Consider the following 19699-nt stretch of genomic DNA (forward strand, 5'->3'; position numbering starts at 1 on the left):
GAAATTAGCCACAATCCATATGCACCCTGCATCTTGCGTTTTCATGCATTCTCCTGTTTCTCACCCCCCTCAGCTTTGGTCCAAATTGAGTGAAAAAGGAGAATTACCTGGCTCTGTTTCAAGCTGGTAATATGTATGTACACAGGCAAAGTGTAGGAAAATCCTCCTCAGGCTTCTTTAAATATAGTCATCTTGTTAAGAAAAGGGTCGTTTATATATGTTTTCATATTTTTTTTAAAATGTAGGCACTTCCTGCCTTTATTATAACCTCTAAAGTAAGCAGCCATCCTCCAACAGCAATCTTCCCCCTTTAACGTTCTTGTTACACCTAAGCACACTTTTATTTCCTTCCCCCTCATCTTTCCATGTTAAATCCATTCATTACTCAATCATTTATGTGCTGCGAATGGCTTCCACTCATTACACACAAAGGAAGAATCGTTTATGAATAGATTGCCTCTTACTGTCAGAGGGCTTACCACAGCACTGGTCTCTTCAGCAAAAGTACAACAATTGCCAGCATTATTATTATTATTATTAGGATTAAGACTTGTTTGTTGTAGGGCAGTTATTTTGCAAGGCAAGTGTGGCAACGGACTGTAATTTTTTGAAGAAGTGGGATTTTAATTTTATCCACCCCCCCTTTAGTTCTAAGAATTTATTTTCTGTTATTACTTTAAAATAAAGTAAGAACACCATAAACACTTTTTACTTAAACCCAATTGAAAGAATAGATAGTGCTAAACCTTGGAATCTGTGTGTATGTGTGTGTGTGTGTTGTAAATGAACTCCCTTCACTTTGGAGCAGCTAAAATGTTTGTGAGTCGAGGCCCCGCTCCCCGCTTTGTGATGAAATAAGACACATGGACACAAGTATTTTAGGTTAATGGGCTGAAAAAGGCCACAACTTTATTGGTTACAGAATGTGAGAGGTACTGGCTTAGGCACTGGATGAGAACAGACTATACTTGACTCCTGCCCACTCTGCAGGGAGTCGTACAAGGGTTAACCACCTGTAGGGGAAGAAGAAGTAGAAGAAGAGGATTTAGATTTGATATCCTGCTTTATCACTACCCGAAGGAGTCTCAAAGCAGCTAACATTCTCCTTTCCCTTCCTCCCCCACAACAAACACTCTGTGAGGTGAGTGGGGCTGAGAGACTTCAAAGAAGTGTGACTGGCCTAAGGTCACCCAGCAGCTGCATGTGGAGGAGCGGAGATGCGAACCTGGTTCCCCAGATTACGAGTCTACCACTCTTAATCACTACACCACACAGGCCCCCAACAGGGGGGAGCTTGTTGATGCGAATCAACTGGAAGCTTTCCCCTAGAGTCCCCAGCGGGTCAGGACATGGCCCTAGCCACCACCTGGGCATCGGACAGGAACCACAACCGCCGGATTCCTTTAATGGAATACCCTTAAAGGGGAGGGGTAGGCAATGGCCACAACCTCCTCTCCAACACACAATACATTTCCAGTGCCTAACCGCCAAACCTTACAAAGTTGTGACGATCTGCTATCTGCCAAGTGGAATAAATTCCTACCAGGCCCCTTGGACAACCAAGGCGACCAACTGAGGTCCATGGCAAGGTCAGGTGCAGAAGCAAAACCTAGAGGGAGGGAGAGAGTGTGATGGTTTGTGTATGCTCTTCACAATAAGCACCCTCTGCTTACTCAGAGATATTTACATTATTTTACATATGTACAAGGAGCACAGTACAATCATACCTCCAAATTGTCCGGTTCAGATTCGGGGAGTGGTCTTCTCCTGCTTCTCCTCCGACAGAAGAGGCAGGGGAGCTTCATGGGACATCTCTGATCCCTGTGCTTTAACCCTCTCCTTTCCTGTGCCAAAGGCACAGGCATAGGCTCTCCACCTGTTCCTGAGCTCCCTGTGCAGTGCTGGGGCTCTGCTTCAGCATCAGAGAGCCTTTCAACCTCCTGGCTCTCTCCCTCTTCCCCTCCCGTCACTTCCACTCCGTCTCCTTCTCACTGTTCCCGCTCTGATTCTTCTCCTCCCCTTGACTCAAATGTGTTCCTTGGCAGTCCTGTGACAGGGAGGGAGGGTGATCTGAGGAAGCCTGGAAACAAGGAAGGACTCATGGGCCCGCGGCCATTTTAAAACGGCCAAGCCACGCCCACCAGCCAACCGGATTGGCTGGCTGGGGTGCATGACACGGGACCAGGACTCCATTGGCGCAGGGGGCCCAGCCGTACACACCCTGCAAGCGCGGGAAGTGATTCCCGCTCACAGCCCCTCCCCTCCGGGAAGAGGAGAGGCTTTGCCAAAATTTGGTTTAGCTTAAAACTAGCTTCTCTTAGTGAGAAACATCCCCAATATTCCACATTACCTCTCTCCTTATCCACTTTTGTATTTTGCAAGGGAATAGGGGGGCGGGGTGCACAAACTGTGTCAATGAGTTCATACACACATTTAAAGCACCCCCCCCCCAAAAAAAATGCTGGGGACTGTACCTCTCAAAGAGGTACAGTTCCTAGCACCAGTAACAAACCACAGTTCCCAGGATGCTTTTTTTTGGGGGGGGGGGAAGATTTTGGATTCCTAAATCCAAAAAGGGATTGCAATTTCATAATTAATTACCTGCTGTAGCTATTAATGTGTTATGTTTTTCTGTATATTTTATTTATATAACTTCTTTTTTGTGGGGGGGGGAGGGAGAGACGTAAGCATTTCACTGCTTCCTAATCATGATTTATGATGTCAAACAGTAGTCTGAACTCTTCAGCAGCAAAGCTGTTTGCTAAATAAAAATTAATCTTAATTATGGTTAAACTAGAATGGCATCGTCAACCAATTCAACTGTTTCTAAATTTTGCTAACGCTTCTGAAAGGAAACAAAAAGAGAGAGGAAGGGAGAGGAGGAAACACACAAAAGGAAAGCAAACCCTCATTTGGAAGCAGGGAGATTAACAGCTTTTGGCTATTACTAAAAAAATACGTCACTTTGTTAGGAGCAGCCTATCTAAAAACAAAAAGCCAACAGTTTTCAACACATTCACAAATTCACAAATACTTCATGTGAGTGTGGAAAGAAAATCTTGACTGAAAGTAGAGAAGAATAGGCTTGCAGGCCAAAGATGATGGACCTCTGACCTGTTTTAACAGAAGGGTTTGTATGTTAACATGCTACTTCTGAATATTGAAATGAGCCAAGGTATGTGGAAGAAAATACATTGTGCAGGTTTGTGTATGTGTTCTTCATGCTATCTCTCTGCTTTTCCCATAACCATTTTGTTGGTAAGGTGAAGAAGGTAGCATCTGACAGCTGGTGATGGTGGTGGTAAGAGCAGGGCTGCCCCCAAAATGAGGTCAATTGATGGCAGCCATCTTGGGCAGCAGAATGCCAAGGTGGTTAAATGGAACAGGCCACCCCGAGTCGGGGATATTACAGGCCTTATTCACTATTCAAATATTTCTTTCCTGAAGAAGGGAAGAACACCTACACCAGGGGTAGGCAAACGAAGGCCTGTGGGCCAGATGTGGCCCAATCGCCTTCTCAATCCGGCCCACGAACGGTCGGGGAATCAGCATGGTTTTTACATGAGTAGAATGTGTCCTTTTATTTAAAATGCATCTCTGGGTTATTTGTGGGGCATAGGAATACGTTCATCCCTCCCCAATATAGTCCGGCCCACCACATGGTCTGAGGGACGGTGGACCACGGCTGAAAAAGGTTGCTGACCCCTGACCTATACTTTCTATGGTAGCATCTAATGTTTATCTCTTTTGAATTGGGTGTGTGTCTGAAACTAGCAGCCAAGAAGGGCAAGGATCAAGAGAGCATGGAGTCAGCTGGGCTCCTTCAAGTGTCTCATCCTCATCCTCTAGCTACAGAAACTGAAACATTGTTGGCATCAATCAGTTCCAGTCAGCATAGGCAGTGGACGAGCACAATGGGAGCTGGAGACTGACAACATCTGGAGGGCCCTGGTTGGTGAAGCAGTTGCTTTCATCAAGTTTAATAGAATTGTAGAATTGGAAGGGACCCTAAGGGTCATCTAGTTTAAGCCCTTGCAATGCAGGAATCTCAACTGAAATATCCATGGCAGATGGCCATACAACTTCTGCTTAAAAACCACCAAGGAAGGAGAGTCCACTCACACCTGAGGGAGTCCATTCCACTATAGAACAGCTCTTACTGTCAGAAAGTTCTTCCTGATGTTTAGCTGGAATCTCCTTTCTTGTAACTCGAAGCCATTGGTTCGAGTCCTACCCTCTAATGGTTTGAAGTTTCCATGCTGTTTGCCCATAGTTGGCTATGTCCAGGCGTAGTAATAATAAAAATAATTTATTACTTATACCCTGCCCATATGGCTGGGTTTCCCCCCCTCCTTTTGGATAAAATGGAGTAGCAAGAACTATGTACACCACCACGAGCTCCTTGGAGGAAAGGTGAGATTAGATAGATAGATGATAGATAAATAGATGAGAGAGAGAGAGAGAGAGAGAGAGAGAGAGAGAGAGAGAATGCATTGCAAAATTCAAATAAGTGCAAATTTCAAAGGAAGGCTGTTCTTTGTTCACATTTAGTTTCAGAAGATGTTGTTAGGCAGGTTCACCTTTAATTGAATTGAATTTATCCCCTAACCCTACACCCAATTAAGGATAATATTCAAGAAATATTCCAGAGTTTTGCAAGCAAAACAGAGGTGCCCCAAAGAGTTTATAATCTGTGACATTACGGAAGAAAAAGGAAGAACTTTTTTTTTTTTTGACATGCCCATCTCCTTTCTTTCAGCAGTGGGCTATGGTTCTTGAACTCGTAACCTCATAGGCTAGCAAGAGCTCTCCACATGACACCTGCAACTCAGCAGGGAATATGTCGATAATTGCGAGTGTGACTGCAGCGTCCCTCATCTTACACATCTGCCACAAAAATATTTCTGCAGCCTTTAAATATTCCCACTAATGATTCATCTTGCATGACCCTAAGCCACGCATTCATAAAAATGACTCCCTGCATCTTTTACCTGCACTGAATATCAGCATGGCAGCTCAGGGAGAAACAAATATAGGCCTTTGTTGAAAGCAACTGTGGATAATTAATGATATATGTTCATACCATCTATTCGAAAGAGGTCCAAGTTTAAAATTACATCCAAAAGCCGCTTTCGGATTGAGGCATACTGGCAGATGATTACACACATTTTGCACAGTGTGTGATCAGTACGTTACCCATTATATTTGTGTACATAAGCAAACAAACAGCAGGAATTTCTTCCCCATTGGAAAGGGAATGAAACAGGTAGATTAAAGGCCCCCGCTTCATTTGTCAAGACATCTGAGTGCCTTATGAAGTTATGCACTATAACTACCAGTAAGCAAAACACCAGAAAAAAGTATTAGAGAATGCTAGGTTATACATTTTATTGGGTCCATATCTGTGTGTGCCATTTAGAAGTTTGAACATCTTGAAGCAAAAGAACAGGATTTTTAATAGAGGGCAAGAAAAAGTTTTAAATGATAGAAAACATAGATCTTTCTCACATTGCTTCATGCAAACAGATAATGCTTATTTCTTCAGATGGTATCCTCTGTATGCACACTAAAGAGTGGAGGGGAACCAGGATCATGCTTGCTGGACCAGGCCCTGATGTCATGTGTGTCCCCCACCCCCACCCCCTGACTTCCATGCATTCAGTGTAACATATGCAGATATAATAATAATAATAATAAATAAATTTTAATTTATACCCCACCCTTCCCAGTTCAGAAAACTGGGCTCAGGGTGGTTAACAACAAATTTAAAACACTTAATTGATACAACAAAAAACAGCATAAAATACAGTATAAAACGTGAATAACAATAAATTCAGAATTCAAAAATCAATTTAGGGGGAAAATCCATCCAATAAAAATTAGATGATCATCAGGACTAGCTGGCTAAATTAGTCTTATTTGGGCCAGCGAGGAGACCAGGGGAGAATTAGCTGTGGGATCCCAGAGCGGGTAATCTTCATAAAAAGGGGAGGGGGAGGGAAGGAAGGAAGGGGAATAAAAGATCAGGCTAAGTTCAAATTGAAAGCCAGGCGGAATAGCTCTGTCTTACAGGCCCTGCGGAAGGAAGTCAAATCCTGCAGGGCCCTGGTCTCATGGGACAGATCATTCCACCAGGTTGGGGCCATCACTGAGAAAGCCCTGGCCCTGGTGGAGGATAATCTGACTTCCTTAGGGCCCGGGACCTCTAAACTATGATTATTCATGGACCTTAAGGTCCTCTGCGGGGCATACCAGGAGAGGCGGTCCTGTAAATACGAGGGCCCTAAGCCACAAAGGGCTTTAAAGGTCAAAACCATCACCTTAAACCTGACCCGATACTCCACCAGGAGCCAATGCAGATATAGCCCTTTACCCTCAGGCCTGGCCCTCAGGTTCTGTGCCAAAGTACTCTCGCTGTCCACTTGGTCTGAGGTTGGACCAGCCTGAGCTCGATGGAGCCGCTCTTCAGAACTAATGAGCACAGGGGAGGAACAACAACAGACAGACAAACAACAAAACACTACCCAGATGTTGCAGAATGGTTGTGGGGTGCACTTCAAAGAAGCTGTCGTTTCTCAAAGAAAGTGTTAAGGAAAATGACTACTCTCTCGTTTCAGTTTCAGTGCAGTGGACATCAGAGTGAAAAGATGGCACAAAGAAGGTGGACAAGGCAGTGCTTGGATTTAAGCTCTTGAGGTGTTGTTACTCTGCCTCCTCCTCCTCCTCCGCTAAATTAGTGAAGCAAATATAATCTAGCTTTAAAGATTTAAGTATCTGCTTTCCTTTATAAAGTTCCTTGCTAGTGTGTAGTCTAGGGGAATCAGGATGCTTGGTGTTATCGTGGATTCATTAGGGTAATCTTAAAAAAAAAAAGGAGTGAAAGAGATAAGGAGAAGGAACAATTATTTTCTTATAGGAAGTTGAGCGCGTTTATGAGACTAATTACTGCATTATTTATACTGAATGAGTAATTTAAAGGGCTTGCCCCTTCATAGAGCTGGGCAGATAATGAGAATCAAAGTCTGAAAACACTCTAATGAGAAAAATCAGAACGCTCATCTCCCGCACGCCTTGCAAGAGGGACCTGATTCGAGGTCCTCTGGAAATATTTGTCAGAAATGAAATACACGCTCTGAGGGGAATTCAGATTTCACCTCTCTGCGAAATATGAGTCTGTAGGGAAATGCACATCTCAGAACTGATGAAAATGTAAACATTGAGCTATGGAATCATAGCTGGAAGATATATCCAGAGTCATCAAGATAACACCTACCCACCCTCTAAGGACCCAGCAGACTTAAATAATCTCACCCACATTTCTAACATATTATTTCCTGCTTACTCAATTGGGGTCTTTTCCAGATGATTGCATATGATTGTATGTAACAGCAATCATAAACATGTCTACTCTTGAAGTAAGTTCTGTTACTTCCACAGAGGGATAGGATAGAATTTCATTTGATTCCCCATTTTAATACACGCATGCTCCACTCACATAATTCATATTTCCCAAACTAATATGTGGCTCTAAATGCAGCTAATCCTCAAAATGTGCCTTTCTATGAATTTTGCAATCCGGTTCATTACAAAATTCGTCCTCAAAAGTGTATTTTAGTGGGGAAAGTGCACAGAATTACATAAAGTAGGGGGAATTGTTTGCAAGAAATTTGTATATATTAAAATTGCATTCAAAAAAGTGTCTATGAGGAGAAATGTGCATGAAGATACTGACAAATGTTTCTGGTTTGTTGTTGTTTTTTTTTAAAAATGCTGACAGATGCAGAAATGGGGCAAATTGAAGCAAGGACTGGAAAAATGAGAAATGGAACGAACCTGAAATTTTCAGATTTGTCCATCCCTGCTTCCAGGTATTATAGGCTTGTGGCAAAGTTGTTTAGTTGGTTATCTGTTGTGATGCATTGTCTTTGATGTGCATCCCCGACATAGTAATAGTGCAGGCCAGAGATTGGCAGTTAAGGGAGCAATCCAAGCCCAAAATTGGCAAGGATGAACGAATTAGGACCCAGTGAATCTCTGGTTTATTTGATCGATTGCCAGTTTCTGGGCTATGCTGTTGTAAGTCTGACATACTGGTGTAGCTGGGTCTTAGCCAGCTGAGCTGATTTGGGTGGTTCTTATGTCAGTGTAAATTCTGAAAAAGTGGGTGTTCCAAGGGACTGTTTGGGGCGGGGGACTTACACTATATCCTAAATGATGTAGCTACTCAGCAGAACACTAAAACCATCTGTGGACAGGAGTCCAAGAACATCTGTGGCCCTGCTTCTGTATCCTAAAGTTACTTGAATGGTTTTTTAATATCTATTTCACGAGGAAGAGGGGAGATTACCTGCATTTTGAGTGAAGCCATTTGCATGAAACCACCAGCAGCCATCAGTGGCCCATCAACTAGTGACACCATGTAGTATCAGCAGATGACCACATGCATTCTGGCTATATGCACTGCATTACAAATGGCCACAGCATAGAGGGAGAATAGGAAAGAACATTGAATTGGGGTAGGGATTAGTGGTGCATCTCAGGGAGCCGTGGAAGGAACAAATTGCTGCAGCCTCTAACCCACTGATTATAAATTGCATTCCCAGAATGTGCTGAAATGGCTGGGAGTGGGAAGGGGAAGACTTGTGTAAAGTTCTATGCCATTATTAAATCTTATTCACCAGTACACATGGAACTTCCCTCCAGTGGCCTGCAAAGTGGGCAACTTGTTATTATGCTAGAGTGCCATCTAGCTGATTCACACAGTAACTGACATCCCTACATTTCTCCCCTACCCACAGTATGGCAACTGAAGAGGGATATCTTCTAATGAGCAAACTTGTGATCCTAATCACAAGAGAATCAATGTCTCTGAAAGCAATGGGGGTAGCTGCTGTAGGGTGTTGAACATCCAAGCATAGGTATGCAAAATTTGAGTAATTTGTCTATTTTTAGGGTTAATGCAATATAGGAAAAGCACAGTAAACCCTAAGTCTGTCAAAGGGCAAGCAAAGAATTCATTGTGGAAGATCCAGTTTTAATGTGTGAACTGCATGTTGCACACATCCTTAGCGGTAATTGCTCAGTTTCACATTTGATGGTTAGCTATTCTCATGGATTTTTGCACTAGCTATTCCTGCTCCTACTTTCCTTGACAGCAGCAACAAGTGAATTAGTTGCCATAATGTGTCCAAATATAGGGTGGAAGTAAGGTGTGGATGTGGTTGGAGCTGTGGTCTAAACCACTGAGGCTAGGGCTTGCCGATCAGAAGGTCGGTGGTTCAAATCCCTGCGATGGGGTGAGCTCCCGTTGCTCGGTCCCTGCTCCTGCCAACCTAGCCGTTCGAAAGCACATCAAAGTGCAAGTAAATAAATAGGTACCGCTCCGGTGGGAAGGTAAACAGTGTTTCCATGAGCTGCTCTGATTTCGCTGGAAGTGGCTTAGTCATGCTGGCCACATGACCCGGAAAAAGCTGTCTGCAGACAAACGTCGGCTCCCTTGGCCAGTAAAGCGAGATGAGCGCTGCAACCCCAGAGTCGTTCGCGACTGGACTTAACTGTCAAGGGTCCTTTACCGTTACCTTTTAAAGGTATTCTTACTCCTGTTCCAGTCACTACTACACAGAATCATATAATTGCTGGGAGGGACCCCAATGGTCATCTAGTCCAACCCCCTGTAATGCAGAGATATTTTGCCAAACATGGGGCTCAAACCCACAACCCTGAGATGAAGAGTCTCATGCTTAACCGGCTGAACTATCCTGCTCCATTTCTTACTTATTTAAAACAAAGGCTATTGAAACAGTTGTGAATCTTCAGAACCCAAAAGCAAGGATAGTGATACCAGCTAATCAGGAATTGGAAAGTAGCTTCATGGCTACATAGCCAATGCAATTCGACTACATTTAAGGCAAATTGTGCCCTTTCAGAGCAAGGGTGATCCATCCTGAATCTGTTTCTTTAAATGCAGTCATTCAAAATTGCCAAACCAAAAATAGTTGTAACCAGAAGAGTTTCCACTGAGTTTTATGATTTTGTGTTTTTATATGGTTGTAAACCGCTGTGATATTTTTTTATGATGCAGCAGTATATAAATATTTTTAAAATAAATAAATACATAAAATTAAATTCTTCTCAGCACAGCATATATATATATATATATTGAGCATATGTTGAATCAGATCTTTGAGTGCCAGTTGGAGCACCAACACTTTCAGAACCAGGCTGGCACAGCAAACAGACCTGGATTGGGCCTAATGCTGGCTGGCACTGACTGTGCATGGCTCAGGCTTCAGTGAATTTCAGCTCAGCTCAGCCTTATCCTCCTAACTCCTCATTTGCGTGTCAAGACCCCGCAACCACCCCCCCATGGAGAATAAGACACCAGGACACAGATATTATGTTAATGTTATTGGGCAAATTTTGGCCACAACTTTATTGATTACAGACTGTGAGTGGTATTGGGTTAGGCATTGAATGGACCCGACTATGACTCCTGCCCTTTGCGCAGGAAGTAGGGTAAGGGTAAACCACCAGACAGGGGAGCCCCGTCGATGCAGACCAACTCGAGATCCCCGAGATGTTCCCGTCAGGGTCGTGTCATGGCCCTAGCCCTGCCCTGGGCTTCGGACACATCCCCAGATTCCTTTAACGGAATACCCTTAAGCTTGGAGAGGCAGGTGATGGCCCCATCATAAGGTCAAACAATGCCTAACTGCAAAACCTTACAAAGTTGTGACGTTTGCTACAAGGTAGGCGAAAACCAAATGGCCCCATACCAATTTTGCCAAGTGGAAAAATTCCTACCAGGCCCCTCAATGGTGGCCAACCGAGGTCATAGCAAGGCAAAAGAAACCTGTAAAAGAGGGAGGGAGGGTGGGAGTTTGAAGACATGAGCCAAGAGGAAGCCCTCCGGCTCATGCCACAGCTTAAACGGTCCCGGCCACACACCCCAGCCCCAGGATTGGCCAGCTGGCGATGATGTGGCCGGGATCCCCTGGGCAACGCGGGACTTCGTCCCCCGCCCCCGGAGGAGAGGAGGTGGCCATGTGGTCCACCGCAACTCCTCCCCAGGGGGAAGTGGAGTGGACTTGGTGGCTTTCTGCTGGGTTCCACTGATAAGGATACTGCCTGTGAACCTTCAGCCCACACATTTGGTGAGCTCAGCTCAGCCAACAAAAGCAAGTAGAGGGATGTCTTTGTCCAGCCCACAACCAGACATAAGGGGTTTCTCTGGAGTTTTTGGGGTTGCAACCTAAATAGCAAAAAGTGCATGGCATTCGTTTGTAACATTCATAACTGGGATTTCAAATGCTTCTGAATGATAGCGCAGTCAACATTTTCCAGGATAAAAATGTTTCTGTCACATGACTCCATTGTACCCTTTTTGGCACCCATTTGGTGACTAAACTGGAAGTTTGACAGAGAAATTAAGGTTGTGATGCACCACAGTGGATAGTGAGTTAGAGGCAAGTTGCATGGGTATCAGTATTGTTCTAACTAGCAATTGACATGGTAGAAAACACTTAAGAAACTAAAAACTTCAATCTTTTTTTTAATTAAAAAGAAGACAGAAAGTACACATTAGCATTCTCGTTTGCTAACAGGTGCAAAAGCTAGTAAGCAAATGTCTGGTAATCCAAGCTATTAGGTGAAAGAGGAGTATATGTCTTCTGGAACTGGCATTCTGTTTCAGTGTTGTTGCTTTTCTAATAACAATTTTCATGAGTTCATCTCATAATTACAAGATCTGCTTCATACTAGAATTGCCGTCTGTCCCTTTTTTGCCATCAGTGGGACCAAACATTGCTGCTATGAAAGAGCACTTCCCAAATTTCAGGTCCTGCAGAACACTTATTTTCTGAACTAAAGACACACTCCACAACACCTAAAAAGTTTTGCTAATGAAGTGCAGAAGGTTGCTGCTATTGCAGCATCAAAAATGGCCAGGGAAATGAGTGAATTTAGTGGCTTTGCATTGGGGAGGGGGGAGAGTCGGTATTTAGCTACAGGTGTGCTCATCCCCAATGAGGCTACTGTTGTTGTTGTTTTGTCTTTTGCAGTGGGTACCACTGGACAAAAGCAGCCAATGATGCCCTGCTTTCCCCTATATGTGCACACTATAGTTCTTTGGATTTGGAGCCTGGTGTGGCATCAAGGCTTATGTCTTCATCACACACTGTCTCGTGTGTTCACTTTTGCCCTCTGTGTTCTGGATGCCCTTTCTTGAAGAAGATCCCCTCCACTGAATCCTGTATATATCTAGATTTCCATCAGTTTTTTTAAAGGATAAAGCCTCTCATATATTACCCATTTTTACAACACTCTTTATAGTCTTTTTTACAGCCAGGATGGCTACTTCACTGTATGTAAAATCTTGTGGGGTATGTAATGATAGAATAAACAGAGACATGATATAAGGATGGAGAAAAAATGGTCTGAACAGTACTACCAAAGGGTGGAAAAGGAGCTCAATCCATTGGAAGCAGGAAAGCTGTGGGGCGTAGCCAACTAAGTTTGAGTAAACCTATTGAAGATATTTCCATACTATATTTTGCCTAAGGAAAGTGCAGAGTTTCGATGCATAACAACAAAAACATTTCTGCATCAAAGCAGGAGGAAGGGATGGGTAGAGGCACACACAAAGGAATATTCCTTTTTTCATAAGCCTGCACATATTTTCCCCAAACGCAGACAATCTTTCTGAACAGCACAAATGCTTCACTAAACACTGCCAGTGTTTGATGTCTCCGTTAGCAATCTTCTCAACAGGAGAGGCCAAGTCATAAACCGGCAGCGGTTAAAAGAAAAAATAATGTTTATGGCATCAACAGCATGAAAATATGAGCTACTAATTTCCTGAGCACCTTCTGGCAACAGGTGCCCATTCTGACAATCAGCAGCAACCAGGCACCAAGTGCTAGAAATTGACTGAGTTTGATATATATATTTTTTTAAGTTAAAAAAAACAACTGAGCTCACTAAAACATTTGAGAATTCTCACTAATTCTTGAATCATCGTTGAATTGAACTAATTCTAAGCTACTCTGTCCCAAGAAGTGACGTCAGCCAAACAGGACAGGATTCTAGCCAAAGTGAATTAAGTGTGTGCAGATCCCAGGGACGTTCAGAACCCAATAAGTCAAGCAGAAATGAGGTTTTAACCACCAGTTAAATTCAAGCAAAGCAGGTTAGAGACCAACAAGCAAAGCCAGACAAAGCAGAGAACAAAGTCCAGAAGGCAAATGGGAAAAGAAGGTAGCACATTGGAGACCTCCAAATGGAGCCTAGGCTTGAAGTCAGAAGAAGCAGGTTTGAAAGTGCTGTAATAACTGAAGTCTGAGCCTTAAGTAGAATTGTAGCTTAATCTACAAAGCAGATAGGTTAAGCTTCTCCTCTTAAAGGGTCCCAGTCTGTTTTAGAAGATATTGTCTCCAGCAGCATACGGGATACTGGGGTTCTACTATTGCTTCTGAGACAGAATACCTTTTAGTCCAAGGAAAGCAATGCATCATCTTCAGGCTACTATCCTCTGGTGGTGCAATTCCCTAAGAGGCAGTGGTGTCAAAGATGGGTGCAGATTTTCTGAGATTCACATGTGTGGGTTTTTATGCAGTAGTGAAGCTTGCATCTAACATACCTACCACGGAAACATTAGCAAAACACTGCCAAGGAGAGAGACAAAATTAAGACTATGACATTAGGCAGTGAGGACCAACCACCTCATTGCACAATGATCTGTTCACTACACCCTGGATCTACCTAATCTACTCTCCATGGTTGACACAAATCAGCATATAATAGACTGTACAGCTGCAAGCATCTTGTCCACATTTTCAGGCACCAGTAACTGACACTGATCCCACAAAATAAGGCAGAATGGTTTATCGGACACCTTGACAGACACTGTATCAATGGTGGAACTCAAGTCTGCATGGAGGTGGCAAATTTTGTCCTCATAGTGTATTTTGGCAACTAAAACTGGTTTCGGTTATATTCATACTAGATAACTAAAGCTGCATATGCATCTAATGTCTTATGAGATCACCCTTATTTCGTGAGCCAAAACAACATGGCTCAAGTGCCATTAACCTCCATGCGAGCAGTTATAAAATCACAAAATAATATGCATGGCCTTCAAGAGTCCTGTTGCATTTTGAAGGTCTTTCTTTACAGGTTCCTAAAGGGGCTTCACATCCAAAGAATTTCCATATATGTGAAGGCCATTGCTGTGGGAAAGATTTTACTGAATGACCCAATCTCACTGCTAATATGGAAGAACTTTTATTTTTCCCTCAGAATTGTAGATATTAACATGACAGTCCCTTGAAGTGATGATGAAGTTATGAAAACTTGGTCCCATAATAAAAAAGTAAAATGCTTTGCAGAATGATTGAAATAAAAATTAACTTCACAGTCGAACAGGAGACATTTTCTGCCCTCCAGATATTGAATCCCATACTTCTAAAAGAGCACATGCAATTTTCATATTTTATAATGTCTAATGAGTAATATATGAAAAAATTATGAAGACTCTTAAATATTGATATATTTGCTAAATTAAATCTGTGTCCAGTGAGTCAGAGGGAACATGACTGAATATGGAAGAAATTCTGATGTAAAAATGGACCCCCATCTTGCTGGTTCCTAGAATTTTAATATGGATCTATTTTAATCCAGCATTCTTCATAAACACAAGGCTGTATCCTCATAAGTCTATGAGGATACGATCTCAAATTTAGAGAGGTGCATAAACCAATATTTTAAGATATTGTAAATCACTTACTTTGGATTATCAACTCCCTTTTCTCTGAGCGACTTCTTCCATCTCATCTTGGGAAGAGTGGCTCAGTGGTCTAGTTTAAGCCAAGGATAGGGAATTTGTGGTCCTCTAGATTTTGTAGGATTCCAACTTTTCTCAGTCCCATCCAGCATGTCTGATAGTTAGGGATGATGGGAGCTGTAGTCCAACATCTGGAGGGCTACAGATTCCCTATCTCTGCTGTTAGTGGTAGAAGGCATAGGGCTCGCCAGATGTTGGGCTCCAACTGCCATCAGTAACAGTTCAGCATGGCCAGTGGTCAGGGATGATACGAGCTGTAGTCCAGAAACATCTGGAGTATAATTGGTTCTCCACCCCTGGTTTAGGCCACACATTCTTATTTTTTTCCTCATTGATAACCCTGAGCTTGTGATTTTGAATCTCAAAGTCCCTCTTACTGAGATAAAATGAGATTTGTACCTTGTTTTAGTTACTGCTTTATTTTTTTTTAATGGAGAGAGGGCAAATATGTGTGTGTGTGCGTCTGTGCACACACATGCATGCCATATTGACTGCCTTGAATGTCAGACAGGACAAAAAAGTATATAGTTTACAGAAGAACAAGTCTTGCTGAAGCAGAACCAGCTTGGCTTCTGCAAGGATATATCTTGCCTCTCTAGCTTATTAGAGTTCTTTGAGAGTGTCAACATATAGCATATAGTTAGAGGTGATCGAGTTGACCTAGACCAGACATAGACAAACTTGGCCCTCCAGATGTTTTGGGACTACAACTCCCATCATCCCTAGCCAACAGCACCAGTGGTCAGGGGTGATGGGAGTTGTAGTCCTAAAACATCTGGAGGGCTGAGTTTGCCCATGCCTGACCTTGACTTACAAGAAGCTTTTGGTAAAGTCCTTACCAAAGACACCCGAGCAAGAATAGCAGCCATGGAATAAGAGGAGATGTCCCGTTAAGAGGGAAAGAGGGAGAATGCAGCCCTCCTCACTCTGCTGTCAGTGGTATTGAGATGCTACAGCTGGGGCTCCCCTCTTGCTTGTAGGATGGGCTGCATAGTGGCAGATGAGCTGTTGGGACCTGGTTGTGGCATCTATATAGAGGCAGGTGATTGTATAAACGGATGGGCCACAGGGCTGTGTCCACTCCACCTCAGTCTACTCTCATTCAGTGAGAAGGTTTGAAGGGAGTGTGTAAGCATGTTTTTACACTCCTCCCCTTAGTTGAGAGGGATGCAGGTGGCGCTGTGGGCTAAACCACAGAGCCTAGGACTTGCTGATCAGAAGGTCGGTGGTTCAAATCTTCGCGACGAGGTGAGCTCCCATTGCTCAGTCCCTGCTCCTGCCAACCTAGCAGTTCGAAAGCACATCAAAGTGCAAGTAGATAAATAGGTACCACTCCGGCAGGAAGGTAAACAGCGTTTCCGAACGCTGCTCTGGTTTGCCAGAAGTGGCTTAGTCATGCTGGCCACATGACCCAGAAGCTGTATGCTGGCTCCCTTGGCCAATAACACAACTCCAGAGTCGGTCACAACTGGACCTAATGGTCAGGGGTCCCTTTACCTTTTACCTTAGTTGAGAACCCCACTTCAGACCTTCCCAGTGACTGTAGGAAGGAAAAGGATGGAGCCACAGGGATTGGTATTCCCAGACCTATGGCCCATCCACAGATACAATTAATGAACATCTAAGCAGGACTAATATCTACCTTTTCTGATATAGTGACACTACAATAATATTATATGTATACAGTTGTTATGTCAATGCAATGGAGTGAGCATTAAACCACCCACGCACAACTAGTTAAAAGTGACTGCTTTGATAATTTGCACAGGGTGGAGAGTAATAACAATTACAGGAGTCTTTTATATGCATTATCTCATCCAATGAATCTTACCTGGTAATTTTCATTTTTTATTGAAACGCAATAATGGTCTGAAATAGCAGTCTTTCCATTCCAGGCTGTGATCTTTAAGACTTAACAATGCATTACCAAATAAGACTTTCACATGTTTGATTCCTCATACTCTCAAGGAACATGAATCTTCCACAATTTGATAGTTTTAAATAGAGGTAGACAAATTTCCAATGAAATATGTAAGTCTCACGTCCCAAATTAATTTAAATTCAACATCAGTCAACAAAACTGAGCATAAGCCTAATGACTAATGGCCCAACCCCAAGGCCACAATCCTGTGCACATGTAATTTGGAGGTAAATTCATTGAATTAATGGTATTTCCATTTGAGTATGATCTGAAAAGAAACCAGAGTATACATCTGAGTAAATAAGAAAAGGATTTCAGGCTTCATGAGTTACTGGCACATTATGCTGATGTGCAAATCGTATTCTCTCATGTTGACATCTCAGGCTAGTGCGATAGAACTAATCCATAGGAGTAGATTATTAGTCTTTATTGTTGCCTTTTGAGCTCTGCAGAAATATAGAAACATAAATTAGTGGTTACCTGTGTATCAGAGAAAGAGATTAGATAGCAATTAATAGTGTTTAAACAGTATGGACATGTTCCTGAAACTGCCACCTGGGGAACCAGTTTCCATGGGTTGTTTTCAATGGAGTTTTACTCAGAGTAGACCCATTGAAATTAATGAGGGTGACTAACTCCCTCAGCCCCCATATGACCAATGGTTAGTTTCAGGGATTGCACTGAAGAGGAGAAGGAATGGTGGAGGTCTCGCCCCCCTTTCCTGTAGCTTACAGCGAGGAGGAAGGCAGTTTTGAATTACAGTAGGGCTTTGAGGGAGATAGCAGCTCAGAGACAGGCAAACAGTCGAGTTATGTTGTGTTAGGGGAAGAAGAAGGGGAGACAGAGCAGCTAGCTGGCATGCCAATGGTCAGCATACCCAAACCCACCTTCTCCCAAAACACGCCATTCATTAAGGGTGCTAAAACAAAGAGCACAGAGACAATTGCCCATTGCAGAACGTCATAGAGGTGTTGTTGCTAGAGAGGGAAGGGGGAGGAGTTCAGTGCGAGCAACTCCATTATGGAGGATTGACCGGGATTCTGTGTCTTTTACCCTGATGACTGAATAAATCATACATAAGAACTTTCTTGTTTCCTCCCTGCCTATTGGTGCCAACAGGGGGAAGGAAAGGATTCCTCAAGCCTGATAGCTAGGAACGATGAGAGTTGCAGTCCAAAATATATGGAGGGTACCAAGTTGATGCGAAGTGCTTAGATGGGCTGGTGTTCCAAAGTAGACTATAAACGTATACTAGAAACTAATCTTTAAGTCAGTAAGAAAACAGACAGGTGTTGTCTTTTAAGAACAGACCCATTTTATTTAGGCCACATACTTAGTGAATCTGTGCACCATATCACCAGTTGTACTTTCAGAGTTCTCATCATTTTGGAGGCTGGGAGGCAGCCTGCGGTTACAGCTCTGCACTTCTTCTAGAACAGCCTGTACCCAATTGGGGTTCACAGATTTCTGGACTGTAGTTCTCATCACCCATTATCATTGGACACACAGCCTGGGTTTGATAGAGGTTGTAGTTCAATATCTAGGCTTGGGGACATGCTCTAGGGTGTGGAACTAGCTGCCGACTAGAATAAGGTTACCAGATTTTTTTCAATGAATCCGGGGACATTTTTCAACTTCAATGGATTTTGTATGGTGACTGATTTGTAAATCTGGGGACTGTCCCTGGGAAACATGGACATCTGGTAACCTTAGACTAGAAGACTCAGCTATACAGCTGAAAATAAAATGCTTTGAATGTGTTGTAAAGTGCAATATACAATAGCGACACTAGATGGGTGACAGTGAGCTATGCAAAATTCAATGTGTTTTTCAAAATGTTTTTTAAAAGCATTTTCACAGTGTTTTTTATATGTGTGTGGATTCCATGTCAAAGTTAGAATGCTGTTATCCTTGTCCTAGGTCAGTGTTGGCCAAACTTGGATCTCCAGCTGTTTTTGGACTACAACTCCCATCATCCCTAGCTAGCAGGACCAGTGGTCAGGGGTGATGGGGTTGCTAGTCCAAAAACAGCTTTAGACCCAAGTTTGGCCAACACTGTCCTAGGTATAAATGCCACTGGAGAGATTTTACACAGGGACCTATTACCAGTTCCATTCTATAATTGTACAGGCAAATCATGGCTCCCAAGTGCAGTTGATCAATGAGGTATGATCCAGACATTAAGCACTTTTGATGCCCATTGATTACAATGGAAGTATGCAGAACATGCATTGTTTTCCCACTGAAGTAGTCAAACTTAAATGTGCTCAATTTTGGCTGGATTGTACCCATTGCTAGAGAGCAATGGTGAGCTATAGCAAATTCAGTGCATTTTCCAAAACGATTTAAAAACAACAACACATTTTTACAATGTTTTTAACATGTGTGTAGATTCCACCTAGGGTAGGCAAGCTTACTGCCCTGGACAGAAATCACTGGAATTCTTTGATTCCAATGGCATGGCAGCACATCTTGTGGGAGTTGCATGGGTGGGAGCTGGGCAATAGCTCAGCCCCAGGTGATGCAGACTCTGGGGCTTCCAGCTAGGAGGCAAACTATTTGAAGAACCCCTGTGCATCCTTTTCCCACAATGAAACATCAATTCCCTTAACAGAAATATACAAGAAAACAACCGGCGCTACTGAGCTACAGTCATATCTGTGCATGTTTAATACCAAACCCTAGAATTTGAAATGGCTAATTAAAGACATTAGCAAATGTCAATACAGCAATATTTTAATGACTTCAAGATAATCCCACAGCAATCAATTTAAATCAAAATGAGTTTATTGTAAAGTGCCAAAGGTGGAGAAAATGCTTCCTTTGCACTACAAAGTACAGATTTCTGAAATGAATAATGCCTGTTCAGAATTTAACTAGATAATTACTTCATTTGCATTTGGTAAAGCGATAAGAGGAATGGAAAACGACAGCTCAGT

The sequence above is a fragment of the Podarcis raffonei genome, chromosome 7, assembly GCF_027172205.1.
Source record: "Podarcis raffonei isolate rPodRaf1 chromosome 7, rPodRaf1.pri, whole genome shotgun sequence".
NCBI classification, from domain to species: Eukaryota; Metazoa; Chordata; class Lepidosauria; order Squamata; family Lacertidae; genus Podarcis; species Podarcis raffonei.